We start from the raw sequence: 13,118 nt of genomic DNA, 5'->3' as shown, positions 1-13,118 counted from the left end.
GCATTAATCCACAAATGACTTAAGCTGTTAACTTTTTTAATGTGGCTGACACTCCCTCTGATTTCAAACAAACCAATATCCCAGAGTACACTGACTGAACTGCTGTGAAGAGAGAACTGAAGATGAACACCGAGCCGAGCCAGATAACGAATGAACGATTGACTGTGGTGAAAAGTGGTTTCACGATATCAGTAAAAAGTAGATTTTGTGGTGAAACCTTTTATTGTGCTTGCATTATATTGGTCATATATATAATGTCTTTTATTGCAAGTGTTGTTTGTTTAGGTTATATTTGGGAACACAAATACTTTCTAATGTAACAATTTTTAAAGTTTGGGCTCATAAATATTAGCAATTATTGTAAATGAAATGATCACAGATAATAGTTTTGATGTACTCTGCTTGACTGAAACCTGGCTAAAACCAAATGATTATTTTGGTCTAAATGAGTCTACTCCACCAAACTACTGTTATAAACATGAGCCCCGTCAGACTGGTCGTGGTGGAGGTGTTGCAACAATATATAGTGATATTCTCAATGTTACCCAGAAAACAGGATACAGGTTTAACTCTTTTGAAATACTTCTGCTAAATATTACACTGTCATACATGCAAAAGAAATCTAATGTGTCTCTTGCTCTGGCTACTTTGTATAGACCACCGGGCCGTACACAGAATTCCTAAAAGAATTTGCAGATTTCCTCTCAGACCTTCTAGTTACAGTTGATAAGGCGCTAATCATACATTAGGACTTGCGTTTACTGACCTAATAAACTCTTTTGGAGTCAAGCAAAATGTCACAGGGCCAACTCATCGTTTTAATTTATTTTGGTTCAAAAATAAGGTTGAGTAAGACTCCTGAGCTCAAAATTTCTGTGGGTGGCACCCAGATTGAAGCTAAAAATTGTGTAAAATATTTAGGCTGTGATTTGGATAGTTCTGTGAGTGGAGAAAGTATGGGTCAAAGGGTTATTATAAAAGTGAACAAAATAATTAAATTCCTGGCACGTAAGGCTCAGTTTCTAAATACAGAAACTTAAAAAATGTTAGCAATTGCTTTAATTCAGCCACACTTCGATTATGCCTGTATTACATGGTACAGCAGCACCCCAAAGAGGATAAAAGTTCAACTCCAAACGGCACAGAATAAATTAGTCAGGTTGATTTTAAACCTCAACAATAGGAACCATGTCGGCTCTCCCGAACGTAAGAGATTAAAATGGTTGACAGTTGAAAACAGGGTGAGACAGTTGAAACTGAGATTGACACGAAATATTTTGTATAGGAATGAGCCAAAGTATTTTAAAGATTATTTTAAGCTTATTAGGAACTCTCAAAGATATTTAACTAGAGGTAGTGCCACAGACATAGTTCCTTGTAGATTTAAGAGCTGTTTGGGGCAAAACACCTTCTTGTACACTGCAGCAATGGAATGGAACAATCCCAGTTGAGATTAAGTTAAGCTAATCAGATCATTGTTTTAATATAGCATGTGGTGAATGGTTGCTAAATGCTAATTAGATTTTTTTTTTTTATGTTATCTTAAGGAATATTTATTATTGAAGTGTATGTACACTGTAAGAAAAAATACACCATATCTACTCAATAAAAATGAGGCAACAGATTACAAGCAATATTATTAATTAAATTTCACAAGGTTTAGTATTGAGTAAATATTAATTAAATGAGATCCTTAATAGTTATTCATTTAATATGAGTAGATTTGAATAGAAAACAGCACAGAATTAAGTATAACCCAAATAAAAAATATTGAGTTGTTTTGAAAAAGATAAACTCCCTAATGTGTAAATAGTACTAATAAATATTAATAAGATTTTACATATCATAATTGAGTAATCATCATCTACATCAATCTGCACATTGATTTGAATTTAATCAATGCAATTAATTAAATCGAAATATTTCTTTCTTATGAATAATATGGCCCAGAAAGTACAGAAGTTAAATACTCAAATAAGAATTTTATTAACAATTCACTTTTGTGCTTTAGACACATTGTAGCAAATCATTGTACACTGCAACCACAGTCTCATTTCAAGCCAGAAGTTTGAAAAGGACAGAATGCTGACTTTAAACTATTTTGTAAAAACAAAAATAAATTACATAAAGAATGATGTGATGTGTCTATAAACCTGTTTCCATGCTTTCTCATCTCACATCCCACTAAATTGGGTCAATAATGATCTTAAAGGAAAATCCTCCAGAGGTGCATGTACCAAAAAAAGCAGAAAAGTGTAATTTGTACAGAGCAATAAACATTTCGTACTTTGAACTAGAAATATCACTGACATTCGTGGGATAAGAGTCCAAATCAGTGCTAACTTACAAACATAACACTTTCAGATGTGTAATTCCCAAGCTCTGTAGAAGCTAAACATTGAGTAGCAAATCATGTACACTGCAACTACTACTGTCTCTTTTTTAAAGCCAGAAGTTTGCTCAAGCATTTCAAACTTTTTCAGAACTTTGAAAAGGACAAAATGCTGACTTCAACTTAAAATTGCAATTCCCAAGCTCTGTAGAAGATGAACATTGTGTAGCACAAAAGTCTGCACTGCAATACAGTCCCATTTCAAGCCTGAAGTTTGTTCTTGAGGGACTGGACTTTGTTAGAAAGCTTTGAATCATCCAGTTCCAAGAAAAAAAAATTGGAACACCTCAAAGGTGTACTTCAGTAGTCTGGGATAATCAAGATTCAGCGCGTAGGTCAAGCCAAAGAGGACAATGCAAGCCCTTGCAATATCTCCAAGTCCTGTGATGACTTCCACGCCCTTAATGAGGATCCCAATGTTCTTTGGGCAGTTGCTTGTAGAAGCTCCACGCTTTGGGGTCACATTAATGGCCATTATGAGCTGTTCAAGTTCCTCCAAGTTCTCAGTGTCCTGCAACATGAAATTGTCATTGTCTTAGTATAAAACTGTCAGAAATATTTTGCAAGCATATCAAATTACTAGAAAATACATTCATTATTGTTTTCATAGCTTATGAATCTATTTTAGTAGATATTATTTTCTTGCAGGCCTTGGTGTCAAATTGTTATTTGTTGTGTTTTCTTCTCTATTTTGATGTTTTTGTACAGTGTTCATGTAGGTTACAATAAGTCAAATTTTAGACCTTAAGACCTACACGATGCATTACCAAAAAAATTTCAAATCAAAGAAATTCTGAAAAAAAAAATCATTAATTTAATTTACATGTAAAGGTCACATTTCTAGATTAATCAACAAATTGAGGAATTAAGTTAAATTTATATTAAGTTCACCTACGTTGAATTCTTTGATAAGATGTCCCCCTTGTTCTCCAAGGTATTTTTTGTAAGATACCGAGGAACAATCTCTCTGGTCCTCTCAATCGAAGAGTGCTGGGGAGGAAGTCAATCACTAAAAACAAAAAAACAAAAAACTGGATGTTTCTGTAATTTAGAAAAGTAAACACATGACACCTATCAATTCTGATCATACTTTACATGTCTGCTTTACTTAATGTATGAAGCTTCGTCAGACCATAAGGCAGAGCTTCATAATGCTTTAAAGTAGAAAATACTGTTTATGATTTCATGATAATCCATTAGCCCCTTTCACACATGCACTGCAAGCCTGAAATTACAAAGACATCACCTGAAGGAGAATGTTCGAATCTGATATTAAATGGATTTAACCCGGTCAGCTCTATAGTACAAAGTCTGTATCATTTCTGAAGTACCCCATGTGTGAATACAACAGGGAATTATCCGAAGGATTCACAGTGAGCAATTGAAGGTATTAAAAAGGGTTTCTTGGGAGTTTTTCCTCGGTCAGTGTGAGGGTCTAAGGGCAGAGGCTGTTGTCATGATGCTATGCAAAGCCCTTTGAGACAAAATGTTTGTAAAATGGGCTATACATATAAAATAACCTTGTCTCTGATCAATTTGTAAGGCAAAAAACAGCATCTTAAAGGCATGAGCTATTATTAGTTTTTCCTTTTCTAAAATAGTACAGCATCTCTGGAGGACAATTGTCTATCATTCAGTTTGATGTCCTTATTGATATAATTTGGAAATCTTATGGAACAAAGCTACTTCTAATTTAGAAAACTACTGTACCTGCAGCATTTCCATTATGATCTCCAGTCTTCTTCCAAGTGCTCCATCGTTGGCACAAAATGGCGTCAGTAGCTTGGGAGTGTGACAGTCAAACACAGACATAAATTTCGGTACCTGAAGTACAGTAGTTGTTCTTTGAAATTCTGCATTGATCTGAAACACAAAGGCGACAAAGATATCACATCAGTTCTTAGCCTTTTAAACCTCTTTCATATAAACTGTCTAACATTCAATACTTTTTGCCACTGTCAGAGTACTGAAGTCCTCCTCCACAATATTTTCCAATTTAATCATTCTGGAATTGTAAATGAGGAAGAGTTAATGTAATTTTAAAGATTTTAATGACATTATTGAAACTTTGTGGGAGAAAAAAACGTGTTAGACTAATTATTAATCAAAGTATGAATATTTTTTTTCAATTTTTTGTGTAGGGTTTAGCTGTAAAATTATAGAGTTTGTGCCAATGTAAGATTACCACATTAAAATTAACAGATTTATGCATGAAAATAAATAAAATTGTGGCTCTTAAACATAACACTGTTAATAGACTGACTACACGTGGATTTAGCTAAGTTAACTTACAAAACAGTGAAACAAAGAGAGAAGTTAACTTACCTGCCTCTGGAAGACGAGCTCCACACACGAGAAGTAAAGCCAACGGAACTGCGTCAAGTGCCGTCTGAAATATAAGATCCTCATCCAGCGAAAACCCCAAATATTGCGCTTTATGGAACCTTAAAATTAAACGCGATGTACTTATTTACGCAATTTCATACAAAACATACTTAGGATATGATATTAACACACAAAAGACCTAGGAACCATGATAGAGAAAAAGGTAACCCACATCCTTCAAAATAAACGTTTGACTTCGATACATAAGAATTCTTCCAAAATGTATGATGCTGTGTCAATATTATAGCGCAACAACATCACATAGCCTTCCAACAGAAGCCAACTTTGTGTTGCTGCTGAGTCTCTTTTTCTGTGATAACTCATTTTATATTGTAATATACTACTACATGCGTTTTTCTTAGTAGCCCAGTGATAACAAAATAAGTTTTCTGACCTAAGTCAACCAGTCAAATTTTGCAAGTTGAGCAATGTGGAAGAAAACGAACATTCACTGTCTGTAGCCTACTCTCTTCAAATGCCTTGTAGGCCTGCTGCATTTTTTAAATAAAAAGGCTCACTTCGACAGGAAGTGCTTTTCAATTAAAATTAGCCCGATTACATTAATTTGAATTAACTCAATATTCTCTCCATTTGGGATTAGATAAATATAATGCTTACATTTTATTTAACTACAATGGGTAGATTTTATTCCAACCATTTTTATTTGAAATTTAATTAAATATTTGCCTCAAAATCAAAAACACAATTATATTGAATACATTTTAATCAAAAACATTCATTCAAATCTACATGACCACAGAATCATTTCTTACAGTGTATTTGTTCATTTTATTTTTATTTTTCAGATGTAATTGAATGTACAAGGTACCTTAGTCATCTGTAGCTTGCCTGACCATCTTTATCAGACTACAACGAGGACCACAATATAAATAAGTTTTTAACTTTCTTGTGTTATCCTCGACAGTTCTGATTAATGTATAATGTCACTGTGATGACTTCATGTTATGCATTTATTTTTTACTGTCTAATAAATCAAATCAAATCAAATAATCATACACTAAATTTATTTATATCTCATGGAATCGATCTTACTGCTATAGATATTGTACTTCAAAGTGATGATATTACAGACCATTTCCTTGTATCGTGCATGCTGCGTATAACTGATATTAACTATATGTCTCAGCATTAAGATGTCTGTAAGATTTCACATGTAAACATTCCTGTGCTCTCTGTCTGTGTTTTTGACTCTGAATACTGCCCGATTCATGATTCTATTATTCTCACGAAACAAGTCTTTCACACCTTCGCAAGGTATGACACATTATCCGCATTATTCTTTTATCATTATTCTTTTGTTTTTATTCCAACTTTATTAGCCTTTGTTGTGGTATTTCAAGTTTTACAAAGACGCAAAGCTTCAGTCCCAGTATGCATTTGCCCAACTTTTATTAAAAGCCTTAATATAAAAATACAACGAAACATTTTCTTACGACCTTACGTGAATTATTGTGACAGAAATGCATAATGAAGAAGAAATGCACCTGCTATTTAGCAGCAATTGTAGATAACGTTAGCATCAAGCTACATCAGAGAATTTATATAATTATTAGTACACTTTTATTTAAAACTCATTTTAAACCCTGATCGAGTGTATTTTATAACTTCCTTTTGCGATCACATGTGTAATTTGGTCATTTACTGTTGTAAACATATGCTATTTATAGCCTTTTACATCTTTGCACAAGTTAGCATTTCAAATGTACATTTTCAATATTTTCAATAAAAAAGCCCCAAATCTCAAGAAAATCAAATACCAACCATTACTATCGTGATTGCGGGTTTATTATTCGGATATTTTGTGGTACAGAGGTGTATCTGTGTTGTTGTGGGCAGATATTAAGGCAGAAGTGTACAGGAAGCATGTGACACGATGACGTTGTCTTGTTTTGGGAAATATTGACAAGGCAAACGACCAATCAGAGTCTGTCTGAGCCACAGCGCCAGCACACAGGACTAAACACACACACACACACACACACACACATAAACACACACACACACACTGTTGGGAGAACTATTTATCATAAGATCACGTAAATCAGTGGAAAATGAATATAAATGACGATTCTGTCTGAAGAAATATGAAGTAAACATCAGCCAATATATTAATATATCTCTGCAGATAGGGATCTTTGGTCTATAAATCCTTATTGATGCTGTTCAGTGAGTCCATGTGAACACAAATAAACCGCTGCAGACGTGACAGAATATGAATGAGTGGTGAATTTTTATTCTAAAAATGACTCATATATATTTATTATTTTGCACTCCTGACATTAATTACAAAATAATTGTCACTGCAACAGTTTTATCAAATCAGTGGTTGCATTTAACGAAGCTAGAGTTTTTAAACTTTCAACTGATGGCACAGTGTCTCCAGATCAAGTAAGAGAGTGATGTTTAAAGTACTGTGAAAGTGAAACTAAAATAATCTGGGGCTGTCGACGATACTTGACCGCAAAGGGGTTAAATGTTGCTGAATCAGGCTGTAAAGTGAAGCATTGCCAGGCCATTGGCGCCCTCTGCAGGTGTTTGTTATTATACATAATGTACTTCAGTAGGTTAAGTTCATATTATTTATTGGCATATTACATATTTTAACAGTGGTTCAAATAAAGTATCAAATCATAGTAATCACATGGATTTATTGAACATCAATTACTATTGTCTCATCGTTAGTTTAATGTATATAAATGTAGTTAATATAAAGCCTGTTTTTCACTAAACCTGTTTTTCAGTAAGGTCAAATTTGAGATTACTCATTAGTTATAGCTCTAGATTAATAATTCAAAATACGACTACATTGTATTGCTTTTGTGATTAAAAGACCATAAATTTGTCATTTAATTTTTTTTTCCAAATAGTTATATTATTTAATTCTAGTGAACCAAGTATCTGTATTTTGTCTTATCTCGTGAACTAAGTATTGTCACACCCTAGTGTCTACAAGAAGATAAAAGCTTTTATTCTTCAGGTCAATCATATATTTATTAAAAAAAAATCACTTTGAATAAGGAAAGTGATGACTTTACCATAGTATCTTTTCATGTTGCCACAGCTATGCTTTGCATGTGCTACACTTTATTTGTACCATTTAGTTTTATTAGTTTATTTATTAGAATATGAATGATAATAATATTGTGATCCTTGAATTTATTTATAGAAAATGAAAAAAAAAAGTAGTGCTTGGAAGTTCCTGCAATTTTATTTTGCAGTTTCTTTATGAACCCTGTATTTATGCTTTTGTGTGACTTGGTGTAAGGTAGAACACAGAGTAAGGTAGGAAACGGTTTATTTATGTCCAGTTTTCTTTTTAATTAATTCATTGTTTATCATTTTTATAACACACAAACACCCTTATTTTTTTTTAATTTACTTTTCTTTCTTTAGTTTGTGCCAAGGGTGAGTGCATTGAGTGGGAAATGAAAGAAAATAAGATACTCTTCAACAACATAACTGGTCATGCAGCTCAAAGGGTAGAATTTCTCTACAATCTAGTCTGATTCATCAAAGCAGTTTCACTGATGATCCATAATCAACATAAAACCCAGGATAGAGCGGCTGAGTGAATGTGGTCTGGACTGTGTGGATGAGGCTCATTGTGTCAGAGATGCTGTAGAAGGACAGAGTTCCTGCACTGTGATCCACAAACATTCCTATTCTCCTGCTGATGGGCTCTACGGGGAGTTTAGTCACTATGTTATTGTGAATGAATGAGCATCTGGAAGGAGAGCAGGACAAACTCCAGGACTGATCATTATATCCAAACACACTCTCATTACCCCATCCCTTAGTGCTGAGGCTCTTGTATGACACTGATATTAACACACTCCCACTCCACTCGATCTCCCAGTAACAGCGTCCACACACACTCTCTCTACACAACACCTGAAACACATCAAATCTGTCTGGATGATCAGGATACGACTGCTCTATGTAAGTGTAAGTAATCACTCTGTTCCTCTCTGACAGATGGAGGTATTCATTCACAGTGTTCAGATCCAGAGTGAGCTGACAAGAATCTGATGGAGATAAAACACATCAGAATCAGGAATTATGAATCTGTTTGATCTTTTCATGTAGCTGAACTCTTCATGGTCAGTGTCTCAGTATAGATGACCAGATATCCTGTGCAAATAAAACTCTTCTATCATGTTTTCTTTAACTTCTACAGGAACACGAACACACACTGTTTTGTTAGTGACTTACACTGTAGGAACTCGTTTCTGGTCCTGGGAATAATGTCAGTGAAGGGGACTGTGGAAATCAACAGATATGAACAGTGTGATTCTCATGATCCTGCATCCTTTCCGAAGACATTTCTAATATGATGTTCTCTATGATATGAGATGATGATGATGGACTGGTGATAGATTAATCTCTAGGACTTTACCTCTGTCTGAGATCTTCTTGAGCTCCTCTTTGCAGAAATCCTCTAGTTTGTCCCTCAGCTGATGGACAGATTCTCTCAGACCATCAAAAGAGACGAAAGGACTGAAGGCATCATCATTAACATCTGTAGATTCAGGAGGTCCTGCGAGAGACTGGAAACTCTACTCAAAACAGAAAATTAAAACAGAAAACAGACTTCTGTCACTGTCCTGAAACTTTTCAAGGACACTTACGGCATGGTGGCCAGGCCAGATTTTATTTCCTCACTTCCTGTTTGGGGTTATCACAATCAAATCAATTGATTTTACACTGGAAAACAGTTACATAATTTTTTTTTTGTCTTAAATGTTGTTGTTTAAAATAAATTATTTCAGAATAAAAGATATAGAAATCTCTATTTGGCTGGAAACAGATAACATCAAGTGAATCTATTTGTGGGGTGTGCTTTGGATTGGAAAAGAGAGTAGACCTGTGCTTTTACACCTGGCCTGTCGTTTCAGAATCTGGTCTGATTCCCACCTTAGCAAGGTTCGTTTGGGCATATGTGAACATAAAAAATAAGTTATTTGACTCTGTCTTTACTGTTGGTTGGCGTAGAAGATGAAGTTCAGCTGCGATCTCTGCTAGACTCACTTCAGGATGCAGGATCAGAGAGCGTACGTAGTGCTCATGCACCGATCATGCAAACAGACTGCCAATCCAAACACAGCACAGGTCTGTTTACTGTGTTAAAGGACTTTCTAATTCGTCACAGCAGGATCTGTTCAAGTCCACTATGATCCTGTTCTTCTAGATCAGTGTTACCTGCAGGAACTGGATGTGATCCTGTGTGTGTGAAAGCTGCTCCAGCTCAGCGTCTCTCCTCCTCAGATCATTGATCTCCTGCTCCAGTTGCTCCAGTCGTTCTTCAGCTCGACTCACTGCAGTCTTTTCCTGATCTCTGATCAGTCGTATCAGCTCAGAGCGGCTTCTCTCAATGGAGCGGATGAGCTCAGTAAAGATCCTCTCACTGTCCTCCACTGCTGTCTGTGCAGAGCGCTGTTAGGACACACAGTGATTCAGCTTCAGTGAGTCTGAACTGAGACGGAGACAAACTTCTCTTCTTCTCCAGACTCACCTTATGAGACTCCACAGTCTCTCTCAGCTGCTGAAGATCTTTCTCTCTCTGCTGGATGCTCTGTTGGAATGACCTCCGTGTCTCATTCAACTGGTGCTGGAGAACACATAAAACTATTTATTTACTCTCATTCATGTCATGTCAATTGTATATGCAAGCCCATTTCCACCACTGAATAAAAAATAGAACAAGGTAGTTGCGACCCTTTATCTCACAATTTTCTTGGAATTGAGACTTTATATCTCGCAGTTGAGTGTTATAAAGTTTGAATTGTGAGATATGAATTCTGAGAATAAAAGTCAGAATTGTGAGATAAAAAAATTGCAATTAGCTTGTTTGATTTTTTTTATTTAGCGGTAAACAGGATTTCATAATTGTATGATTTTCTCTTTCAGATCACCAAAAAGTATATTCTGAATAATATCTCTGTTCCAATACAAACACTTGGACACTTCCGACCACAAGACAGAATACATTAAATAATGCCTATTGAACAGAAATGTAGAAGTTTATTTTCAAGTATGAAGTTATATAAAGTATGTAAATGATTCTACAACACTATGCTGTAAGTGTGTCCTACATTCTACACACACTTGAACACTTATAAGAAATATGTCATGAAAGTAGACAAATGGTCAAGTGCAAAGAGCCTTAGTTTCCAAAACCCAAATCAAATATTGTGACATGTCAATACCATTTCACTGTTTATCAAACACACTGAGGTTATATGGATGTCCTTTTTAAAAGTTTGAAACTTTTGTGTCCTGAATCATAGAAGTCTGGGATGAGTAGATCGTTACAGTGTTTATTTTTAGGTCAACAGTTCCAAAGTTTATACCTGTTTTTCCGTCCTCTGTGTTGCAGCTGATACAGTGTTGTGGTTTTTATGCTCATATTTTGCACACAGTAAACAAATGCATTGTTGGTCCGTAATACAGTACATTTCCAGATGTTTATCGTGTTCATGGCAGATCATCTCCTGCAGTCTTTCAGTGGCTTCAGTCAAATTGTGTTTCTTTCCTTTGAATAAACTCCTGTGTTGTTCAAGGTGTGTTTGACAGTAAGAGTTAAGACACAGCAGACAGGACTTGACCGCTCTGTATTTTCTTCCAGTACAGATGTCACATTGCACATCCCAAGCTCCGGCGTAACAGTCATCAGAGAGTCTGGTCTTCTTCAGTTTCTCCACCACTTCAGCCAGCATGGTGTTTCTAGCTAAAGCAGGTCTTGGACTGAAGGTCTGTCTGCACTGAGGGCAGCTGTAGACTCTCTTCTGATCCTCATGATCCCAGTGATCTGAAATACAGCTCTTACAGTAATTGTGTCCACAGGAAGTGGTCACTGGATCTTTTGGGAGCTCCAGACACACTGGACAGATGAATTCGTCCTGAGAAAATCTGGCTTCTGCCATTTTACTTAATGAATACAGATAGACAAACACACAACAGCCCAACTACACTTCAGTTTCTCTTTACCTGAACACAAACGTTTCCTTGTTTCCTGGTTCTGTGTCTGAGTGATGTGTGTAAAACCGGTTTGTCTGCAAGTCTAAAGTCCCACATAATAAAATGTAGACTATATGTCTGTTTCACAAACACTCCCAAAAAAACAAGTTACAGAGAAGCAAGACAACACCCTTAAAATCTGCAGTTATACATTTGTACTGCAGGACTGAAAACGGCACGTTTTTACTTTGTGTACATCCGAGGCTCAGGGTTTTTCTCAGCCCTTTTGAGCTGTAATTGCATGCGAGAGAGAACTATATTAAGATGATTCTCTCAAAAAGTCCTTTAGTTTGTGTTCTATAAGGATAAAGAATAAAAGGCAAGATGATCAAATTCCTGCTGCTCTGTGTTTGACTGACCTACAGCCGACACCGCTAGACATGTGACGGTGGGTGAAAGGACAGTCTGGAAGCAAATGCAAGTTTACTAATTTAATGAGAAGATATAGAATGAGTACATAAACAAACTATGACAATGAGACAGCGACACTCCGAGGGAATGGTGAAGAGGTGAGGAATCCAGCTGATGGCGGAGAGAAGGTGAGTAATCCGGATGATGACGGCGTGAGGCAGCAGGAGAGGATGGCACAGGAACTGCGGGGAATAGAGCCGAAGGTAAGTGTCCGTGGCTGAGTGAATGTGCGGAGAGAGGATGAGGTTCTAGGGAAACACAGACATCCAAACGCAAACAACACTGAGAGCCAAACAAACAGGGGAACCACATCAAAACATAAGACAACGATCTCACAACCACAAGACATGAGACAAGCCATTATATAGTGGATTAGTAATGAGTGGCAACTGTTGCTGATTCAATTAACGGAGACGCCCACAACTGATCAGTGCAGACGCGGGACACACAGAATTCACCACAAAGTGTAAACACCCCGAGATCACGGTTTACCAACCGTGACAAGACATCTGTGCAACAGTCTTGCCATTTAGTGCAACTGTTATGTTACATCATGTTTACTGGTGAGATGTTATGTGCTTCAGAGGTGAGTGAGGGAGGGTGTGTTTGATTCATTGAGAGGGTGTGTTTGATATATTGAGATTGTGTTAGCTTCTTTATGTACATAAAGGTGTGCAAAATTATTACTATTAATCACTATCCTGTAATCTCTAATTTGTGGTGTCATACCGCACTGCATCCAGTGTAGACACTTATTCTATTGACTGATCTATATATGAATCTCTATTATAGATCAGTGGTTCTATAGTATTTTGTCATGCCGCACCGCTCGCATCCAGTGTAGACACGGTGTTAGGAATTGTTAGTTGTTTTCCCTTATAAGGATTCACGC

The 13,118-nt window shown here is 36.1% G+C and overlaps 1 long non-coding RNA gene and 1 pseudogene across 1 annotated transcript; both read right to left on the bottom strand.

The window, feature by feature from the left end:
- Positions 1-1,873: 1,873 nt before the first annotated feature.
- Positions 1,874-4,489, bottom strand: LOC127942770 (uncharacterized). Its single transcript, XR_008149405.1, has 3 exons — positions 4,103-4,489; positions 3,288-3,401; positions 1,874-2,903 (listed from the first exon to the last, which is right to left on the bottom strand). It is a non-coding gene; the product is annotated as an uncharacterized LOC127942770 (long non-coding RNA).
- A 3,799-nt stretch (positions 4,490-8,288) lies between these two features.
- Positions 8,289-11,755, bottom strand: LOC127956867 (tripartite motif-containing protein 16-like; annotated as a pseudogene).
- Positions 11,756-13,118: the final 1,363 nt, after the last annotated feature.

The sequence above is a fragment of the Carassius gibelio genome, chromosome A3 (assembly GCF_023724105.1).
Source record: "Carassius gibelio isolate Cgi1373 ecotype wild population from Czech Republic chromosome A3, carGib1.2-hapl.c, whole genome shotgun sequence".
Taxonomy (NCBI): Eukaryota; Metazoa; Chordata; class Actinopteri; order Cypriniformes; family Cyprinidae; genus Carassius; species Carassius gibelio.
Note: the sequence above shows the minus strand (reverse complement) of the source record. Positions and strands in the feature narration are given on the sequence as shown.